Here is a 20,846-nt window from a genome sequence, read left to right as displayed (position 1 = left end):
TCACTTCTCACAGGAGCAGCTATAAGATGGTTGTTCCATGGGGGTTAGGGATTCTGGATGACACCAGCCATGTAAGGGGCCATGCTGACACCAAGGGGGAAAATAGAAGCTATGCAACAAGGGTAGAGAATGTTGCATTCCTTTGGAGTAAAGTTTAGGTTAAATTAATAAATAGGAGTTACAATATAAGGGATATGAGAGCCTCGGGGGGAAGTCATGGGATATGATTTTGTAGTACTGAAGAACTGGGTAGGTGAAAATTAGCATCACTGGCAGCTAGAGAAACCCATTGGGAGTATTTTACCTTATTCGCAGGAGACCAAAGCAAGGTCCTGTGCTTTAATTTCCCAAATGCTTCATACCTTTTCTTCTTCTTCTTCTCTTGATTTTCTTTTCCATTCCTCTCCTCTCCCTTTCTCTTTCTCCCCTTCCCCTTCTCTTTTCTCTTCTCTTACCCTTTCTTTCCCTCCCCTCCCTCCCATCCTTACCCTACCTTCCTTCCCTTCCTTCCTCCCTTCCCTTCCTTCCTCTCTCCCTTCCTTCCTCCCTTCCCTCCTCCCTCCCTTCCTTCTTCCCTTCCCTTACTCTCTCCCTCCCTTCCTCCATCTCTCCCTCCCTTCTTTCCTTCCTTCTTTACACTAGATCAGATACAGTCCAGGCTGGCATTGAATTCCCTATTACATAATTAAGGATGACTTTGACCAACTGATTCTTTTGTTTCCACTTCCTAAATGCTGGGAATACAGGACTATGTCACCTTGCTGTATTTCATAAGATGTGGTGAATTCAACACAGGGTTTTGAGCATGTCAAGTAAGCAAATTTAGCAACAACATCTCTGATATCACATAGTGTTAGGATACCTAGCCTATTAACTGTATGTACTTGGGAAATTCCCCTACCAAGGTGGCCACATTTTCGATGAAGATCGTACTCTGTCACTGTAGGAAACTGAAGACTAACATGATGTTCACAGAGGGTTTTAGTTCTCATCTTTTAGCTGCTTAGTAAATAGCATCCAGGTGGTACTTTTACCCACTGTAGTTGAAAGGAACTGTAATTTTTTTCTCTAAACTCCGTTTGAAAGTAGGAACTAACATTTCACATTATCTAATAAAAATAGATGCTTTATTTAAAATATGTTGAGTCCTTTAAATTTTGTGAATGATGTATATATTAAATAATATACATCTTAATTCTCTTTGTCTAATTTTCAGTATACTGATTCAGAGAGAATGCGACCTTCCCATCTGGTTCTTTGAAGTGCAGATTTGACTCAGATTTGAAATACAGTATTTTATTGAGGTTCTAAAAAATAAATGTGTTACTTTTTTTCAAAACATTAGCATCAAATCAGAAATGAAGGCTTCTCTACATTTTTTTACAACATACATTCTGCTTTTCCTAACAGAGAATTAAAAAATAAAATACATATCATCCTGCATGTCTAAGACAAAAAAATGGTGTGAAAATTACAAGAAATGGAGCCGTTGAGAGGCAGCTCTGTGGACTCTTTCTTGCAAGCTAGAAAAAGCAGGCTTTGGCCAACTCAGGCTAGCCTTCCTCTTGTCTCAGGGAGAACATCAGCTCTCTCAGATTAGGGTGAGGGTGAAATGCAGAGCAGCAGGTGGCCTGTAACTCTGACAATCCCCAACCATCCTGTCATGTTTTAATGATTCTCTTGCAGGTGTGAAGAGTTTTTTCCCTCCTCTTTTTATAACTTCAGCATACAGCACCAGTTGGGTTATTTTGGTTGCAAGAGCATGGTATACTTTTCTCTTTTTCCTGTAAAATTTGACTCTCCCTCCCCCACACACAACCTTGGTTTTCTTAGCTATAAAATCACTTCAGTGTGACCTTGCACATCTTCTGAGGGAGGGCCTTAGTTTTTGTTGAATTTACCTATCACTTCTATAAGCTGTCTAAGCCCACCCATTTCTTCTCTGAAAGACAGATTTTCTCAGGCCACATGATAATGATTGCATGAGTTTCCATTGACCACACTTACATTACATAACATCATCTCTGTGAAGATGATACAGGAGTAAACCCCTCAAAGAAGTTAGAATTGTGGCTCAGAGGCTACTAGGAATTCACTGACTTGATTGACTTCATGTCTTGTGTGTGTGTGTGTGTGTGTGTGTGTGAGAGAGAGAGAGAGAGAGAGAGAGAGAGAGAGAGAGAGACCACAAAGTTACTGGTTTCTAGTTCCCATCTTCCAACACGAACAAAGAAACCAATGTAGGAAGAGCAAGATGTCAGCAGTATGACTAAGAGGGTCATGTTTCCCATCGTGTTCTGATCCATGGTCTGAATGTGGCCAACACCTTGAATATTTGCCACCTTTAGGTGTCTGACAACTCAGGAAGCTGTTTTCTGTGGTATTGTCACTCAATGCCTGAGGTCTTACAGACATTAAGATTTCTTACCATACATCCTTCTATCTCCACAGGCACACAGAAGTCTTGTCCTGAGCTATCCCACACTGAGATGATTTGCTCTGCCATTGTCTCCCAAATGATGGGTCACAGCACAAGTTGAGTCTTTTAATAGCATAATCTAATTACATTCAGCAGACAATTGGAGACAGAGGACAGCATTAAGGACAAATATTTCAAAATGGCTCAGATTTGCATTCTGCATAGTGAATTGATCTCCCTGTGTGGCCCAGGGCAAAGAGCACAGACCTTTCAAAAGTCCCTGCCCTGTCCCCTCTTGACCTCATGACCCTCTGTGGGTTGTGTGAAAAAGCTGAACTTTGGTTTCTACTGTGTGAAAGAGAATAAGGACACATACCAGAAAACTGATGTGAGGATTGGCTGAGAGGGACCAGTTCCTAATCGCCTTTACTCAGCCTGCTGGTGGCAGTGAATGCTGCTGCTTTTCTTGCTTTGTTTTAGGCCTCTGGAAAGGTAATTCCGAGAACTATTTTTTGAAAATCTACTTGAGTGCTGTCTTAGAGTACAATTAGCTGTAGGGATGCCTTCATATTTCCTGAAAAAAAAAAAAGTACGTAGTTCACTGGGACTCTAGACACAAGATGATTGTGGACACCCTGTAGAAAGAAAAAGAAAGAAAATGATCCTAAACCCATCCATATTGGGAGACAAAGTCAACTTTTGTTGATGAGGAACTCCTCAGAGAGTGTAATGTTTTCAGTGTGGCACATTTGTAGGCAAGGAATTTAGTTTCTGAGACTTGCTTGTATGTAGCCCTTACCCTAAAACTTATCTGACACAAAGGTGCTCTTGGGCAGGCGAGCAGAAGTGTCCTTGGCTTTGGCCTCAGCAGCCAATGCCTGCTCACACTCATCCATCTTTTTTTCCTCAGGACCTGGGGCAGCTGCCTTTTTTCCTCTTTCCACTCAACCTGGGGCTTCTGGTTCTCTTCCCGTGAACCCTTTTCTTTCCTTGGAATCTCTTTTTTAGACTGGCTCTCTGCAAACTTCTTAGCATCAAACTGGGCCATCTTTTCACACAGCTTCACCTCCCCCAAGATAGCCCTGAACTGGGGCTGGTTAATGCAATTAAGGACCCATCGGTTGGTATTGGGGAAGGCCTGGTGAAAAGAAGTCTCTAAGACCTGTTCATAGAGCCACAACAGGGTGCAGACAACTGTGATATCAGCTACCGTCACTCGCTCACCCACCAGAGAAGTCCATGTGAGTGTCCAGCAGCCCCAGGATTCACTTCACCTCCTCTTTACCATTTTCAGTGGCCTGTTTGTTGTGGTGCATAATACCCAAGGTGGGGAACACCCAGGTGCTAGCTGGAGGAACGATGTCACCTCAGCAAAGCTCACCCACCGCACCACCTGAGCTTCTTTCTGTCTCTGACGCACTTCCCGGCAGCTCCTCATTGCTTACATAATAGGCAACGGCATTGCGCTCAAACACAGAATCTATCAACACCCTCAAATTCTGGAAACTTGCCGGCAGGAAATTTTCGGAGAAATTCAGGGGTGAGGTTGGTTTGACCAAAGTAGAAGTGGGGTAGTGAGGAGAGCATGTGGACCTGAGCCCCACTGTACTGAGCAGCAATGAGGGCCTTGAAAGCCCTCCAGTTTTCAGGGTATGTGTACAGGGTCCCAGCTGCCATGGTGATTCCGCAGAGAAAGGGGGCGGGGCTGTCCACGGTGCAGCAACGTAAGAGAACCTCATTGTTTAAATCAGGCTCTGAAAGCTTTTCTTCAAGCAGTATCTTATAAGGATACAATTTCCCGGAATAGAGAGATCTGGGATGAAACATATAGTTTGTATGATGAACATGATGTTATTTAAACTTGAGTTTATGAAATAAATCTGACTCCATTCCACTAGTAGTTCTTAACTGTCCCATGCCCCTGATTAACCATTTGAGATGGTTATAGCTCTTTAGTAAAAATAAGCAACTTGGTCACAGGTGGGATACCTCAAAGAAGATTGCAATCAGGAAGCTCAGTTGTGGGGTTGCCACTAATTTGTCAGGAGTCCTCTCTGAGTTCTCACAAATCTCTTACTTCCATAGTAGACATTTCTTCTTTTAGCATTTTATGCAATAGCTTTTTGGGACAATTCGTATTAAATGTCACACTGGCTGCTAGCCGGTGTGAAATGAATGCCCTGTTCTGCCATAGTTAGGATCTCAGCTGGGACTACTCTGGACTCTCTTTTGTGGTGATGTGCCCCTTGGCAATCCCTGCATGGAGGAGACTGAAAAAGTCAAGTCAAGCGTTCCAAGGAAGCCTAAGCTACACAACAAGAAGAGACCTTGTCCCAAAACCGGTTTACAAACAACTTCCTTGCCTACAAAACCTTTTTCTTTTCTCAGCCCTTGCATTTGTGTACCCACAACTTAAAACCCTGGGTTTCTTATGCCCTTTCTGTTCACAGCTCTTGTCCTGAGTAACTTATGCCAACTGTTGAGAGAGTAATGAGAATGCTCTGCCTGGGTGGCAACCTTTTTGAAAAACGAAGAAAAAAAAAAACAAAACATGTTGACAGAGTGAGAGGTTTCTGGAACCTCAGAGAGATGAGCACTGGTTGGTTTGGTTTAATCACACATACAATGAAAGCCTAGTGATAGGTCTTCCTGGGAGAGCTTTTGAAAGCACTCATCTTGCCTTGCTGAGGAAGGCTACCAGTGCTTCCAATAAACACCTTCCCTGGCTACCACTGGATGTAATATTCCTGTTTCCCAGTCCTCCAAAAGCTTGCTCCAGTTTGAGCTACTGCTCATGGGAAGGTCGTGTATGTGGAAGCACAGTTGTTACTCCATTAACCACTGTTAATGCTTTAGGTTTGTATCAGTACACAGACCTTGCATTTCAGTTTTTTTGTTTGTTTTGTTTTTTGTTGTTGGGTTTTTTTTTTTTTTTTTCAATTGACTAGTGGTATCTTCCAATCCTGAAATAGGTCCCTTCCTCCCTTGCTTTCTCTAGCTGGGACTTGGATTATTGAATCACTTGCTGACCCTTCTCGCCCCTTCCCCTCTTTCTTATTTACAAAGGTTCTTGTTTTATGCATTTGCACTTCCTAGGGCCCCTTGGTGTAAATTGTGACATCCTATATAGATTCTTCAAGCTCCTGTTTCAGCTTGTGCTCATCCTCCATCTTTTTATCCTTCCCCCCAGGAGTGTCATCTCCTTACACACATTTCATCTCTTCCCACATGTTGTATATTTTCTTTCTTCCCATTTCTTCTTTTTTTTTTTTTTTTTGAAAATGGAAATTTTCAAATATGATACTTAGTATGGTATTTTATTTGAATTTTCATCCTTTCTCATCCCTTTTCTCTCCCTGGTTATTATTTTTTACCCCATGACTTCTTTCTCCAGGTACAGGGATTCCATTTCCAGTGGAGGAGCATGAGGAGACCAGAGGAGGACATAATTACTCAGGACCAGCCCCACAGTTCTTTCTGCCAATCCAGCTTTCTGTCCATCATTCTCAACATACATCTTTATACAATGGGGACCTACTGGGAAAACTGAGGCTCCCAGCTTCCAGACACTTATCTGCCTGTGCTCTCTTCCTGCAGGAAGATGCAGGGGTATGTCTTTCTGTATGAAGGCTGGTGCCAGGTGCTTGTTTATACATCACATGGCCATCTAGCTTGGGGCATTATAACTCAACCATCCTTGTTTGAGGCTGTGTTGTTTGCTTTTATGAAAAGTACATAATTTGACTGCTTTCTCTTGGGCTCTGTCTGAATCATCGTCTCTTTAGAATGGCTCTACCTAACACACAGTTTACTGTCACCTGTGGCTATTTAAGTGTAGATCAATTGCAATAAAATAAACTTCAAGTACATTATTTTTGTCAGTAATGTGAATCCCATTTTAAATGTTCACTTGGTCTGTGTGACATTTGGAAAGGACCATGTGAGATATTTATGTCTGGCCATAAAGTTCTTTTAGAACATGCACATAAGAACGAGCAGTTGTTAGGGCTTTGTGGATAATGGTGTGAGTCCTAACATGGTCTGACTGGTAAGTTGGTGGAAGAGGAGGTACTGGTAATGTTCTTCATGTTGAAAAGTATATAGGGATAGTGTACACTCCATGATCCACATGTTGAAAAGGATATAGGGATAGTGTACACTCCTTGACTTGATTGTGTTCTGTAAAATGTATTTTAAGAATGAGCTCAGTATCTGTCCTGAGAATCTGTCCTCTCTTTTCTAAGATTTCTACATTATCTTCTTACTGATGTTACTATTTAGACCTACAAAAAAGTCAGTGTATTTAACAAAAATCAGTTATTTTAAACGTTTCAACTTTTTATGTACCTCAAATTCTTCCTTCTTGTAAACCATTTCTACTCAGAGCTGCCCTGTAGCTCAGGCTGAGAATCTATTGTCAGTTTTCAGACTAGGCTCAGAGGTTCTTCTTCTCAGAGTCCCAGCTTCCCTTTCTTCAAGCACTCATGTAACATTAGCTTTAGATTTAATGTAGCAACAGGCATAGCTTTGATTTCTTCAGATTTAGGAATAAATATCCAGTATGTTAGACCCTGACTTTCTAGATTCTAAAGCTCCATTTTAATAAATAGCCAGCTCTGTGGGGGAAAGATGGTTTTATTAGCAGGCAGCATTAACACTGTTGGGCTCCGTGGTTAGGTTGACATAGTGTCATTGTTACAGAAGATAAAATTTGAAGGAGCATTTGCGGAGCAGTGAGCAATGGATGTTAGAACAATAGCTCAGGATTTTATGGGGGTTTAATCATTTTCCACCCCCATCCTTTCATTCAGACAGTCAGACCATATTTCTTGACATTTACTACACTGTGCACTGTGTTAACTGCTGGCTGATTCAAAGACAAGAAGAGATGGCAATAAAGGATGCCAAACTCTATGGCAGAGGAGAAAAGTGTTTGACTGATCTGAAGACTTGTCACCTCTGAACATGCCCAGGGTCCCAACTTAGAGTGACCTTTCACATGGCTTAGAGTTCTGCTCTCACAATCTAGTGACTCTTAATGCGTTTTGAACAATGATTTTTGCGTTCATATGGTATGTTGGCTTTACAGATTGTGTAGCCAAGGTTATAAGAAAGCTTAAAGGGTATATCAAAGGATTCCTTAATTTTAATGTGGTATATCTCAAAAGATATCATGAAGTAACCAAGATCTAAATCAAGATGTGAAATTGGCCACTCAGGAAAGAATTGCACAAATTCCTGACAACTTCTCAGTGAGCAGGGCAGAGCAATTACACTAATAATGAATACCTCAAACCTTAACAACCCTAAATCTTGACATTCCCACCTTCTAAAGGTACCTGTTTTGTGGATACCATCATGGTAGCCTCCATTTCATAATCCTCACTGAGCCTCTCATGTACGAAGTATGCATGCGTGGATCACAATGCCTCACTGGTAAAAGCTACCAGCCAATCATCTTTGATTTCTGTCTGTATCGGTATTTACAATGGACTAACACTGACCAGCCTATAGCATCTTAATTCTTTCTGTGGCAAAGGTTACAAAGTAAGAGTGCACAAAGGCTTGGTGGGTACAGAGTGAATTCAATGGGCCTGCTGAGGTCTGTGACCCAAGAAAAGGATTTCCTTTGAGGATTCAGAGAAACCTTGTTTCCTTTGAGGTCCAGCCAATTGGCTGTAGCTTCCTGTACTTACAAATGGATCAGAAGGTCTGAATATTTTGTAAAAATGTTCGTTTTGGTTTATAAGTAATCTAATATCATATGATATATGATATATAATATCATATATTAAACAACATAGTTATATCACTTTATACATGCTATTGGACAGACAGTATTTGTTGTACATACATGGTGCTGCCTGCTAATATGTGAACCTTCCTCTTCTCCTAATTTTTGGAAGATCCTAGAATGTTTTTCAGATTTTTGTACATATAGAGTTCTTTTCCATGAAGAACATCTGTCATTTAACTGTTACTTCCACTTTGAAAACGGCTCCTTGGACATGTTAATATTCCTGTATAGCAAACCAAGTATGAGTTCTAAAGTCATAGCATACTAAAGAGAATCGCTGGAGTATATCTCTATTATTTTGTATTTAGAGGAGGATAGATAAACAAACACACACAAGTCAAATAAATAATAGATCAGAATCGATTGAAACTATGAACTTTTGACCTCAAGGGCAACAACATCAAGAGACTGAGAAGACATGCTATAGGAGGGCAAGAATCTGACAATAACCTATCGATAGGGGTGCTGTTGCCACATATGTACAACCCAACAATAACCAAGTACAAATGGCAATGGACTTGGGTAGACCTTGCTCCAGAGAAAACTTAATTTGACAGTAAGCATACATACAACATCATAAATCTAAATCAAAGCTAAAAGACATCACCTCAGACCCACTAGGATGCTCATGATCAAGGAATAGACAGTAGCTTCTGCTGGGTAAGAATGGGGAAATTAGAACCCTTCTTGATGCTGGCGGAATGTATGGTATGGCTGTGAGGGGAAACAGTTTGGTGTCTCCCCAAAAAGTGAAACTCTATTTCCTTGATTTGTATCCAAGATCATATACACACACAGACACACAAACTACACACACACACACACACACACACACACACAACTTATACCAGCATTATTTGTAATTATAAAATTAAAAGGTGAAACTATATAAGTATCTATTGATGGAAACTAAACAATTTCTAGTATATAGAGACAGAACAGAAAAGGAAATACTGATTTTATTTTTTTTAACAATTATTTAGCATTTAAGCATTTATATATATTATAAGCATTTATTGATTTTTCTTTTGAAAAGGAAGTACTTGCTTTACTTGGGGGGTGAAGAAAGGGCTTTGCACTTAAATAGAGACGATTACTATCATATTATGAACTTGTAGATGTTTTTGAATTGTTTTAGTGGTTAATTACAACAGTTGTAGCCTAATGAAAACAAGTCATGCTCTTCGAAGCCGTAGCTCTTGTAGTGGTACTGAGTTGTCACTGCTTCTCAGCCTGGGCTTGCAACCATTTTCTGTTAGCCTCAGTTTGGTGTCAGGAAGATAAAATAACCCAAACTTCAAAAGGTTGGAGCTTCTTTCAGTGTGGGAATGCATAGCAATTAGTTGGTGCAGCATCTTGCTTATATCAAGTCTTAACAAAAACTAGCTGCTGTTGTCATAAATTATTATAATTGCTGTTTTAAATTACAAATGTCATGATCATGAGACGAGCAAAGGAAATAATGCCACATCCATGAAAAATGGAGGTAAAAGAAAAATGCTTTATTGGCTGATGCATGTAAGCTATGTGCGTGTTCTCTCTTTCTCTCTTCCTCTCTCTCTCTCTCTCTCTCTCTCTCTCTCTCTCTCTCTCTCTCTCTCCCACCCTCCCTCCCTCCCTCTCTACCAATTCAATTAAAATTCTAGTGAGATACAAAAGTATACTGAATGGAGCATTTTTAAAAATTAAGTTGAATGTTTTGTTTTTGTTTTTTTTTATCATGAGTAAAATGTCAGCTCTATTTTATACCTGTCTAGAATGTTCCTACCAAGTTAGTTATTCTTGGTCTTAGATCTTGTAGTTTAGCCCCTCTGGCCTTTTTTATTTCTCTTCACACTAGGCTGTTTTCCATGACAGGCATTCTCTTTGTCAATAGTCTAGGATTTCCTTTAAAGCTGGGACACTGGGGAGGGAGGGGATCGGTCATGGTTGTGTTCTAGCAATGGGTCTCTTGCTCATACATTAAAGGCTTTTAAAGGAAAGGAAGTAATTAAAATGGCCCATAGGTTGGTAGTATTGATAGTGTGAAAATAGCTTATTATCAAAAGCTGTCAATAGATTCTTTATAATCTCCCTCAAAATTCCAATGCTTCCCATTAAAACCTAGAGAAAAATCCTGAATCTATATCGATGCAACAAATTACCCTGACTAGTCATGTAATCTTAAGGAAAAAGAGGAAAAAGTAATGCTAGAGGAATGACAATAATATATGGTCTCAAACTAGACTGCAGAGCCATAGTGACATGAACAGTGTAGTGTTGGCACAAAAGCAGACACAGAAACCATTACGAATGCAGGATCCAGAAAGAAATCCTTACAACTATGCTAGTTAAACTTTACAAAACTGTCCAACAATGTATATTGGAGAAGAGACAGCCTTTTCAACAAGCAGTGCCTGGAAAACTAGATATAAACCTGTAAATAATGAAACTGGATCCACATACTTCTTCCTACATAAAACTGAGTTCAACATGGACCAGAGACTTTAATATAAAATATGTAAGCTAGACTGCATAGAAAAAAACACTTCGAGATACAATTATAAGCATGGACTTCCTTTTTAAAATGTCCTTCTAGGGACCCATAATTCAGGAAATAAATCCAAGGATTAACTTTGAGACTGTATAAAATTAAAATGTTTCTTCGCAAAAAGGAAATAACAGAATAAAGCTATAGAATGTGAGAAAAAATATCTGCCCTGTATATCCTATGGGATTAACTTACTGGATCTTTAAAAGAACTGAAAAAGAAAATCAACCCTAAAACTGAATCACCTAGTGAATAAATGGGCTAATGAGTGGACCATGAGATTCTTGGAAATGTCTCAACAGCCTGCCAGGGAAATGCAGATCAAAACTACATAGGGTAGTCATGGTGGCTGACATGACAATGAGCACTGGCAGAGAGGTGACAAGAACAGTGTTGGTTGCTCTGTAAACTGATACAGCCATGGTGGAAGTCAGTGTGGACATTCCTCACAAAACCAAAACTACAACTACAGTGTGATCCAACTCTACAGCTGTGGGGTAGAGACCTGAAGTATGTATAATAAACATACCAATGAGACTCCTGCTCATTCATGTTATTGGGTGGGTATTAACACCAGGTCACAGTCTAGAACCCACATAGAAGCTCATCAACAGATGAAATTGTAAAGAAATGTACATACATGCAACTGAACTTTATTTAGTCATAAAAATGGATGGGACAAAAAATTATTATATTAAGCAAAGCAAGCCAGGCTCAGATGTGCCAATATCACCTTTTCTTTTATATGAAAAATGTAAACAGAAGCTTTTGTGCATGTGTATGCATGTGCATGTGTGTGCATGTATGTATATGTGTGTGTATGAGTGTATGAATATGCACATGTATACATGTAAGGTAACTATGAGAGAGGATTCAGATAAAGGGTAGGAAGAAGAAGAGAATGTAATGGAGAATCTGATAAGAAAACAGAAGCATGTCAACATGATATTTATATGAAAATATCACAATTAAACCATTATTTTATATGCTAACTAAAAATACAATAAAAATAGGATTCTAAGAATGAGAAGTTGAAGCTTAAAATAAATTAGAATCTACAGGAGTTTAGAATCAACAGGAGTTTAACTTAGCAATTTCACTATAGAATTTTATATTTTAATTTTTATTGTATATTTTAATTGAATATTTATATGGATGTGGCATACACTATGCATACCAGAAGTTCAAACGTTCATTGTACCTTGTTTATTATAGACTTTCTTTATTGGTTTTATTATAGAGTTTTCTTTATTGGCATGTGACAGCCTAGCTGTCCCCAAACCAGTCCACAACCTTCTCTGTTTCCGTGGTCTCCTCTCCTCATCTTTCTATAGTTACACTAGGATTACAAATATTCAGGCTGCTTATTTGACATTTATGTGTCAATAAACATTTCTCAGAATTTGAACTCGGATCATCATGCTTGTGCAGCAAGCTCTTTACCAATTCTGTTTATGAATTTATGTTTATTTCAATAGAAACCATTCAACTGTCCAATTGTCATGCCCACCTGTCATGTCATATGCACGTTATTGCCCCAAGGGTTCCATTGACAGAAACCCTTTGCTGTTTGTCTACTGATGGTCAGAATCATTGGAAACCTAGGAAACAACATTGAGCTTGTAGTGAAAATATTTGCTTATTATCTGCTGAAAGAAGATTTAAAAACACATTCATCCTTCAGAAACAGTGATTTGTATTTCAAATTAGGGAGGAAAACCACAACAGTAACATTAAATTAAACTATACAGATGTTTTAATTTTCTTGTTATAGTAGAAAATGAAGAGTGTCTGAGAAGTGTTTAACTCCTTCAGTCCTCCCAGTGTCCCCTGTGGCTGAAGAGTTGTGTATTTTCTTTTTAAATAGATATTACTGCTTTCTGAGAAGTTGCCCCTTTATGCTGTCTAATTAACCTCCTCTGGACCCCAGGGATTTGAAAGAGCTGAGGCCTTAGGAGACTTGCTTATTATGTTGGCTCTAAGAATTCTTATTAGGAGAAACCAAACGGATGATTAACAATGCATTAGCATCTGCCAAATGAAAGTCCTATGTGAAGAAATGTGGATCAGGTAAACGGAAGGATGCTAACTTTATCCATTGCTTGATCTTGTTGTTTTGATTAGCCTTCATTATAAAAGCTATAAATTTGAAACATAATTATTGAGTCAAGAGAAATGTGTTTTCAACAATTTATTTATGAAGTAGTTACTTAGTCTATTCCTATCAGCTTGCGTCTGTGAGGAAGATAGGGTCTGTTTGGTTAGAGACTGTAAGGGGCTGTACTTAGTGTAGTCATGTAGATGAATTTCCTTTCAAGTAACAAAAGTGCTCATTAAGGTAGCTTCAGTTAGTACAGAAGCTTTGGGCTCACATGGTAAGAATTCCTAGCTTTGCAAATAACTAAGTTTAAAGACTCATGCTGTTACAAATCTCTACCCATTACCTCCCTCTTGTTTTTAAGGTGATTCCTTTAGTCTCTTGAAAGGTCTTCTAGATGACAACAAAGATGGGCATGAGTCTACCTGTTAAGCCAACTTCCTGTGTACCTCTTCCCATCTTCCTGGTACACTGTTAGAAACAATACTTATTTTTGGAATATTTCAACAGAAGTTCTTAGACCAACTTTCCCAGGAGATAGCTGAGAGAAGCTGAGAAAGAAATCTCCCAGAGGAGAGCCAGATGGGGGAGTGAACGCTGGACATCTAAACAACTGCTGTCCATGTTCTGAGAAGCGTAGAACTACATCTTTATGTTTGTCACTTGAAGCACATCTACGAATTTAAGCTATAGTTTATTCTCGCACCCGAGTTTAATCTTTCTCCTGGATATTAGGCATTGTTCTCTGCCTTTGTTAAGTTTGTGTGTGTGTGTGTGTGTGTGTGTGTGTCTGTGTGTGTCTGTGTGTGTGTATGTCTGTGTATGTGTGTCTGTGTCTATGTATCGCATGCAAGTGAATGTCAGGTGTGCACATGTGTGTGCATACAAAGTCCATAGCAGAACATTAGATGCCTTCTTTGATCACTCCCTATTTTATTGCCTAGAGATAGGGTCACCAATCCAGGAGTTCATTTCATTTTTGGCTAGACTAACTGTTCAGCAGCCACTTGGAATTCACTTGTCATGGCTGCTCAGTGAAGGATATTTAGACATAGGTAGCCATGCTAGCAGATTTTCATGTATGCAGAGCTCCCAGTTTCCACTCCCCAGGGGACCTTTGTATCTTAGTGCTCTAAGAATCCCACTGACACTGAGGTTTTAGTGATTTGAAATATTACTTTTCTGAAATATGCAGAGATTATTTTTCCTAAATATTCCTGGGAGAAAATTGGTAAAAAGAAAGGCAGTTTTGAAGGGACTTAATATATTTTTGGGTTTTCTGTGGAGCTACAGTGATTGCTTCATTTTAAAATAGCATTTATCAAAAAATACAGTTTTTTTAAGTTATCATTATTTTATGTTGGCCTCTTACCTAATGAAATAAAGAACACCATATGTGAAGTTTATAAGTCAGGAACATGTCTGCTACTTCTCTGGCCTACGGTATGGCACAGCTATTTCTACCTTATTTAGCCTTAAATGATCACATGATTTCCAAGGGCATCTAATATTCCTAAAACTCTTGAGATTCTTCACATATCCACTTATGTTTTTTTTATTTTGTTTTGTTTTTGTCACAGAATTTCTTCTTGCTGTTTCTGTTTAGGTTGGTGATGTAGGAAGGTAGATGGACTTACCTGTGAACTTTTACATAATTCTGGTGCGCAAGATTTTGCCAAGCCTTTCTATCAGCTGAAAACATGTGCTTCCCTGATGTATCTTTTTATAAGGCTGAGAAGACGGTATTGACAATGTAGGTCATCCACACACTTTCACCCCAATGTTCAAACAGTCTGCCATCAACAGTATTCTAGATGTGCCTGATGGAGCTTGAAGCAGGGCACACAGTAGCATCACACAGCCCCATATGTCAAGTTTGTGTTTGAGGTCTGATGTCTGCTGAGGTTGTCACCTAAAAAGCCTTCAGTGGGACTCATAAAAGCAGGGAAAAAAGGAAGAATCTGTAGATGCTGACTACTGTGGTGAAGAGAGTATCGGTCATTACAGGAGTAACCTTCAACTTTTAGCTTCACTGTGTGGTACCATTGACACATCACAGGCCGTAGACTGTCAAGCAACACTCAAATGCTGATATTGATGGGATGTGGGATAATGGGGTGGATCTAGCCTTGCAAGGACAAGGCTCTTTCTCAGTATTTCATCTTTCTTTGAGAATCAAGTCAGTAATCACAACCGATGTGAATTAGTGCCTTTTGTCTCTCTACACCTTGGTGCCCTCATTCTGAGCCAGACTAGACTCTGGCAGGAAGCAAATAGACACCTGCTTCTTCATGGTCATTTGTAGGAATTCTGAGTCCTAGGGAGATGGACCCAAGAGAGGTCTTATACCTTGGAGCTGGCAAGCACAAATCATTAGCCTGATGGTTGGATTGGCAGGGATCCATTAACAAGAATTTTGCATAATCAGTATGCTCGTGGCAACTGGTAATAGACAGTGTACTTGAAAATGAAGGGTAAAATCTGCTGCATGTGTTAGATTAATGGCATCAGCTTAACAGCCACATGGGGCCACAGAAAATACCTCTCTGGAGGAAGGAAGCCTTGTCGGTCTCCTTCATTCTTCGAGCCAAGGGTCCTTGTAAGTGTTTTGTCCCCACCAGAGCAGTAACATAGAATTCTGTGGGACCATTTTTTTTTCATCAAAATGTAAAATAAATTCCGATTTCAGTGCAGGAATGAGATCCACTCAGGACAAGTGGAGGGTAGATTTCCAGTTTGTTAACAGTGATTAACTCTTCATTTTTCACTTCAGGATATACAGTACAAGAAAGTTTATAAACAACACATGGTTCATTTACAAAGATCAGTGCATTGTCCCCGACTCCAATGCCCTGGTAACCTCCTGTCAGATTACCTGCTTCCCCTTTGCAGCCTCATTTTTGAAGAAGGGCCTTCACCATCTGTGGCTGGCATTGGTGGTGTTTTCCACATGTCCTTACCAAGCCCTCCTTTTTGTTTGTTACTGACTTTTTAAATGGCAGGTGTTCAGATGCTCCAGAGGCTTAAGCCTAAAAACTCACCCTAGTGCTGGGACCATGGGCCTGGGTCAGGGTGGATACTTGTTAGGAATTCAGTTACTCAGCCAACACTAAGCCCTTACTCTGTAAGTAGTGGGACTTGGCTCTCTTATAGAGCATCTCCTGCTCCCATGGCATGTCAGAATTTCTCTGGTGACAATGAACACAGCTAGATGTTCCCCGCTTTCATCATCCTTGGCACTCCCTTTATGTTGCCATCTGGCTGACTTGAATCATATATGCTATCCACCTGGCATAGAAAAAGTAGCTGGGCTTTAGATCTCTGATCCTAAGATCTTACTTTCCTAAGGACCTCGATGCAATCTAAATAATACTTGCACGTGGGTGTGACCCTTTACATCACCTCACACTAGGGGAGTTTTCTGCCTGAATTATCTCCTCTGGAAAAATCCTGAAGTTTGATATGCCAACAGAACAGATCACAAGTGGGCAATCAATGGTCGATATGTGAATATTACAAGGAGATAGTCAGTTTGTGGATATTACAAGACAAGGAGAAAGTGTGACTATGCTAGAATTCTGCATTAAGCACTGCTTTATTGATATCACAGTGTGCCAAGGCAGAGGTGGGATGGGGGTAGCATAGTTGGGAGAACAGAACAAAGCCCCAGCAAGCTCTGAGACAGGCTGTGAATGAAGAACACACCTGTAGCCGAATAATTAATTTGACAGCTTTATAGGGTTGTTCTCTCTCTCTCTCTCTCTCTCTCTCTCTCTCTCTCTCTCTCTCTCTCTCTCTCTCTGCCTTTTTTTTTTTTTTTTTTTTTGACCAATTACTTTCAATAATGATGGCAAGCCGGCTTCTACCCCTGACTGTGTTAGAGACTATAATGTCAAAGGGGCCTTTGTAATGTCTTGTGTGTCTTAATAAACCTGTCAGCTGAGGTTACATTATTTTCTAATTTCCATCAGGGAAACATGGGGTGGTACAGCTGGGCAAAGAGTCCAGGTCATGGTGTGTGATTTCAGATTGGTGGGAAGCGCCATGTCCCATCACCGCCATGGCTGTGTAGCAGTACGTGTCAGAGACTACACTCTTTTTAATGAGGGCCTCACTGACATTTTGATGAGATGTTATCTTGTGTGCTTTGAGGAAATGGGTTGATAAGCTCATACTTTCTTCCTTCATCATAAGTTGTGCTTTTGTAATATGTCCAACCTGTCAGTGACCCATCTTGCTCAAGTATAATTCTGGGATTATTATTTGAAAAAAGCTTTAGCAATCTCCCTTTAGCCTATAGCCTTGTGTTTATGATATTGTCTGCAGAGGTTTGGAGGTAGATATTATTACAGATGTCTTCCTTGTAATGATGCTTTGAGTAAAAGTCTAACCTTAATACTGGCCATTTAAAGACAAGCAGAATTCACCACTGCCCCTGTCTCTTAGAGATTCTTTGTAACATAATGTCTGTCTTAGTTTATTCTTTCTCTGATGAACCATTCCCATAAGGAAAGCTGGGCATATCAAGTTGGTCATAGCCTTCTTGGAATAGAAGAACCCCTTTATGACAGCAACACAAAGTTAAAAACGTTCAAACAACAGCTATATTTTTTCAGGAAGTTCTCTTGGTTCAGGATCAACTGCATTTATCATGACTGGACTGAAAGCAGGAGGGTGAAGGCATTACTCCCACAGGATAAGTGTTACTGTACCTGTATCATAGCAAAGTACTGGACAGGTACTTTGTACTGGACAGATACATGATGTGTCCAACTTCACTTGGGTCATAAGGAATAGAGCAGGGATCCAAGCCCAGTTGTGTCAGTGGACAGTTAAGTCATCACTGAAACAAGTGTGTATGGTCACACTGAAGACATTGGCCTGGTTGACTGATTCTTGAGGTTTTAGATCCGTATTTCTCAACCAGTAGTTACCCAGACCTCTAGAGATTTGGGGGAATGTCTCAAAACATCTTAGATTGTCACAAAAGAGGTAAGATTTGTACTGACCTCTAGTGAATGCTACTAATTTGTGTGTAAAATATGGTATAGATCTCACAGGAAAGGATCCAACCCCAAGACTGAGTACAAAAGTTGTACTTGTTATATATTGTGGGAAGCTAGACATCTAGGACTATCAGAGAACATCTTGACAAAGGCTCCCAAGGATCACTAGAAGCTGGAAGTCATTAGAGAAGAGTGTGGAAGAAGCTTCTAGACAGACAACAGACATGCCATTGAAGGTACACAGGTGTGAAGAGCTTCCTATAGAAGCTAATCAGAAGAGAGAAAACCTCAGTGATGATGACATAGGGTGAGGTAGAGGTTGTACATGACCCAGTGCCCTGTAGGACCTTCGGGGTCATAAAAGATCCTCATGTTACATGAGAATTAAGGTGAGTTTATTATCTCAGGTGTGGTAAAGTCCTTATCTACCTTCTTTGGTATGACATTGCATCATTTGATAGTTAATATTATCAACTTGAGATGGTCTGTATCACCCAGGAAACAAACCTCTGAACATGTATATAAGGAACTTTCTAAGGTTAATAATTTGGTTATTTGATCCACTGTAAATGTGGACAGCAGCATTAACATGGGCTGAGATCTGACTATGAAAATGTGTGGATTACTTTTAAAAGTAAATGGGTGTGCTATGGGAGACGAGAGAAAAGATGCCCTAAAAAGAAGTCTATCAAGTGGAAACTTAGAAGTGAAGGTCCTCAGGGAAGCTTTTGTTTCCCACAGTGCTGGATCTCCAGTGGCCATTTGGCTATTCAGTTCCCCTTTACCATGGTGTAGACTGTCAACATCCAATAGGGCTTTTTCATCCTTCCCTCAGTTTGCTCCAAATCATCCTTTGGTGATCTGTCCCATGTCCTGGTCTTACAATATCAGGCTTATATATTTCTTGTGGTTATCGGTGTCTCCTTTACTTTGTTTCTCAGTACATGATCTCCATATATCTCTGCCAGCTTAAGAGGTAAATTCATCCACACGCAGTTCTGAAGTGAGGCCCTGTATGTACCCAGGCATCATCAAGCCTGTGGTGGTCTGAGTTTTCCCAGGTGCATTCATTTGGTGTGTCTCCATATACTGATTGTTACTTTGGGCCCTATCTTCCTTTCAGTTTGTAGAAATAAGGCCCACAGCTGTTTGCTTATGTCTGCCTCTTTTATTGGCTCTGGCATGCTTATCCCAGTATGTGTCTCTCTTGACTTACTTACTGTGCAGCATTCTCCATGTGCAGAGTCCCTACTGTACCTGGGCAACATCCTCTCCCACAGCATGTGCCTTTGTTTTGCAGCCATGAGGGAGGAAGATACCTTTGGATGTAGTTCTTTTCCTGAGGGCTCGGTCAAGTCAACTCTCCTGGAAGTAGAACTTAACCTAGGCCCTATGAACTAAGCATTTGTGACTTTCATTATTAACAGACCTGCAGATTCCTAGGCAATGGTCAGACACTCTTGTCATCACAGTTGTGAAAACTGAGCATTTGTCCCAAATTGGCCATGCCTATATAGCTAAGCTGATGTGGTGCCATTTTGTTTTTAGAGGCTCCATGTTAAACACCGGGTGGAGGTCCATTGCATCAACTTCTGCAGACTTCTCAGCCAGAAGGACAACACAGTTGGCTATGCTACTGATCTGCCATCTTTTAATGACCTGATAATTAAAAATGATGGGCAGATAAAAATAGAGCAGCTGAGCATAGCTACACAACGCATGTCTTTTCTCCTGACTGTCACTCTCCTCAGGCAGGAGGCATGAAAGCTCAAGGACGGAAGCCAAATTAGACTTTAACTGGCCAGGAACCCAGTCATTCTTTTTTTGTGACTGCAAGCATATTACAGAATTAATTTGTTGGTTTTTTTTCTCACACTGTCAGAGTATTGAGTGAATAATTATATTTGCTTTGTGTTTGAAGCAGAGGTAGAATTGTGTGTGTGTGTGTGTGTGTGTGTGTGTGTGTGTGTGTGTGAAAATTATCAGTATTGTATTATCTACTGTTCTGACTAGAAAAAATACAAATTATCCTCTCTCTCTCTCTCTCTCTCTCTCTCTCTCTCTCTCTCTCTCTCTCTCTCTCTCTTCCATGCCTCCCCCCACCCCTGACTCAACCTCATTTTTAGTTGTACAGACTCATGGTTGCTCATTCTCAGTTGCATTAGGCTCCATTTTATAAGTAGCATTGCATTATTGGTTGAGAATTGATTTGAGTATCATGTGTTGTCATTTGATACAAAACAGTTTAGCTAAACTGCCTGACATTACAACAGCTGGTAATGTCACTTTTGTTAATGTCTTTAACCACATTTTTAACAAAACAGCAGATGCTCATCACAAAAGCCATCTTCTTCCAGCAATTGTGTAAAATCAGCTCCTGGCTCTGGCTTGAGCAAAATCCGACTAAGTGGATCACTTGACCTCAGAAAACCCTTTTTTTTTTTTTTTATTTTTTTATTTTTTATTTTTTATTTTTATTTGAGAATCCTGAATTATCTGGCAGTAGGGACAAAAAGACAGATGTAAAGACAAACAATGCAAAATGTGAGGCAAGTGCTTGGAAAATACAGGAAATGCAGCTCTTGGGGAAGATAGTGTGTCTCAGCCTGTGGCCATCAGCAGCAAACCTGGGCTCCAATGAGCAGTGGTGTCTATTAGCTAAATAGAACTCCCTTGCCTCTGGCAGAAAAATGAAGCCATTCATCACTGCTTTCTAATTCCTAGTTTTGAGGAGGGAAATCTACTCTCCACTTCTTTGCGCTAACGAAACATTTTCTACTTACACACAGAGAATGGGATTTGTGTTCTGACACAAGTCGTACTACGAACATTCTAGAAACTTTTCCCCAGGATGCCTTTCTGTGTCACCAACATCTTACATTTATATCTTTTTCCCAGGCTCATAATGTTCCCTGCCTAATTACTAAGGATCAGAAGGAATAGCATGAGAATCCCTCTTGTTTTTTCCCTCTTGTGGGGATGAGTGATAAACTCTA

At 40.0% G+C, this 20,846-nt stretch overlaps 1 protein-coding gene and 1 pseudogene across 6 annotated transcripts in view; one reads left to right on the top strand and one right to left on the bottom strand.

Moving 5' to 3' along the window:
* The window catches only part of Fhit (fragile histidine triad diadenosine triphosphatase), a 1,459,653-nt gene that overhangs the window by 1,026,583 nt on the left and 412,224 nt on the right, over positions 1–20,846 (top strand). The gene's annotated exons all lie outside the window — the stretch shown is intronic.
* On the bottom strand, positions 3,220–4,109 carry LOC117705410 (elongation factor 1-gamma pseudogene; annotated as a pseudogene).

The sequence above is a fragment of the Arvicanthis niloticus genome, chromosome 3, assembly GCF_011762505.2.
Source record: "Arvicanthis niloticus isolate mArvNil1 chromosome 3, mArvNil1.pat.X, whole genome shotgun sequence".
NCBI lineage: Eukaryota > Metazoa > Chordata > Mammalia > Rodentia > Muridae > Arvicanthis > Arvicanthis niloticus.
Note: the sequence above shows the minus strand (reverse complement) of the source record. Positions and strands in the feature narration are given on the sequence as shown.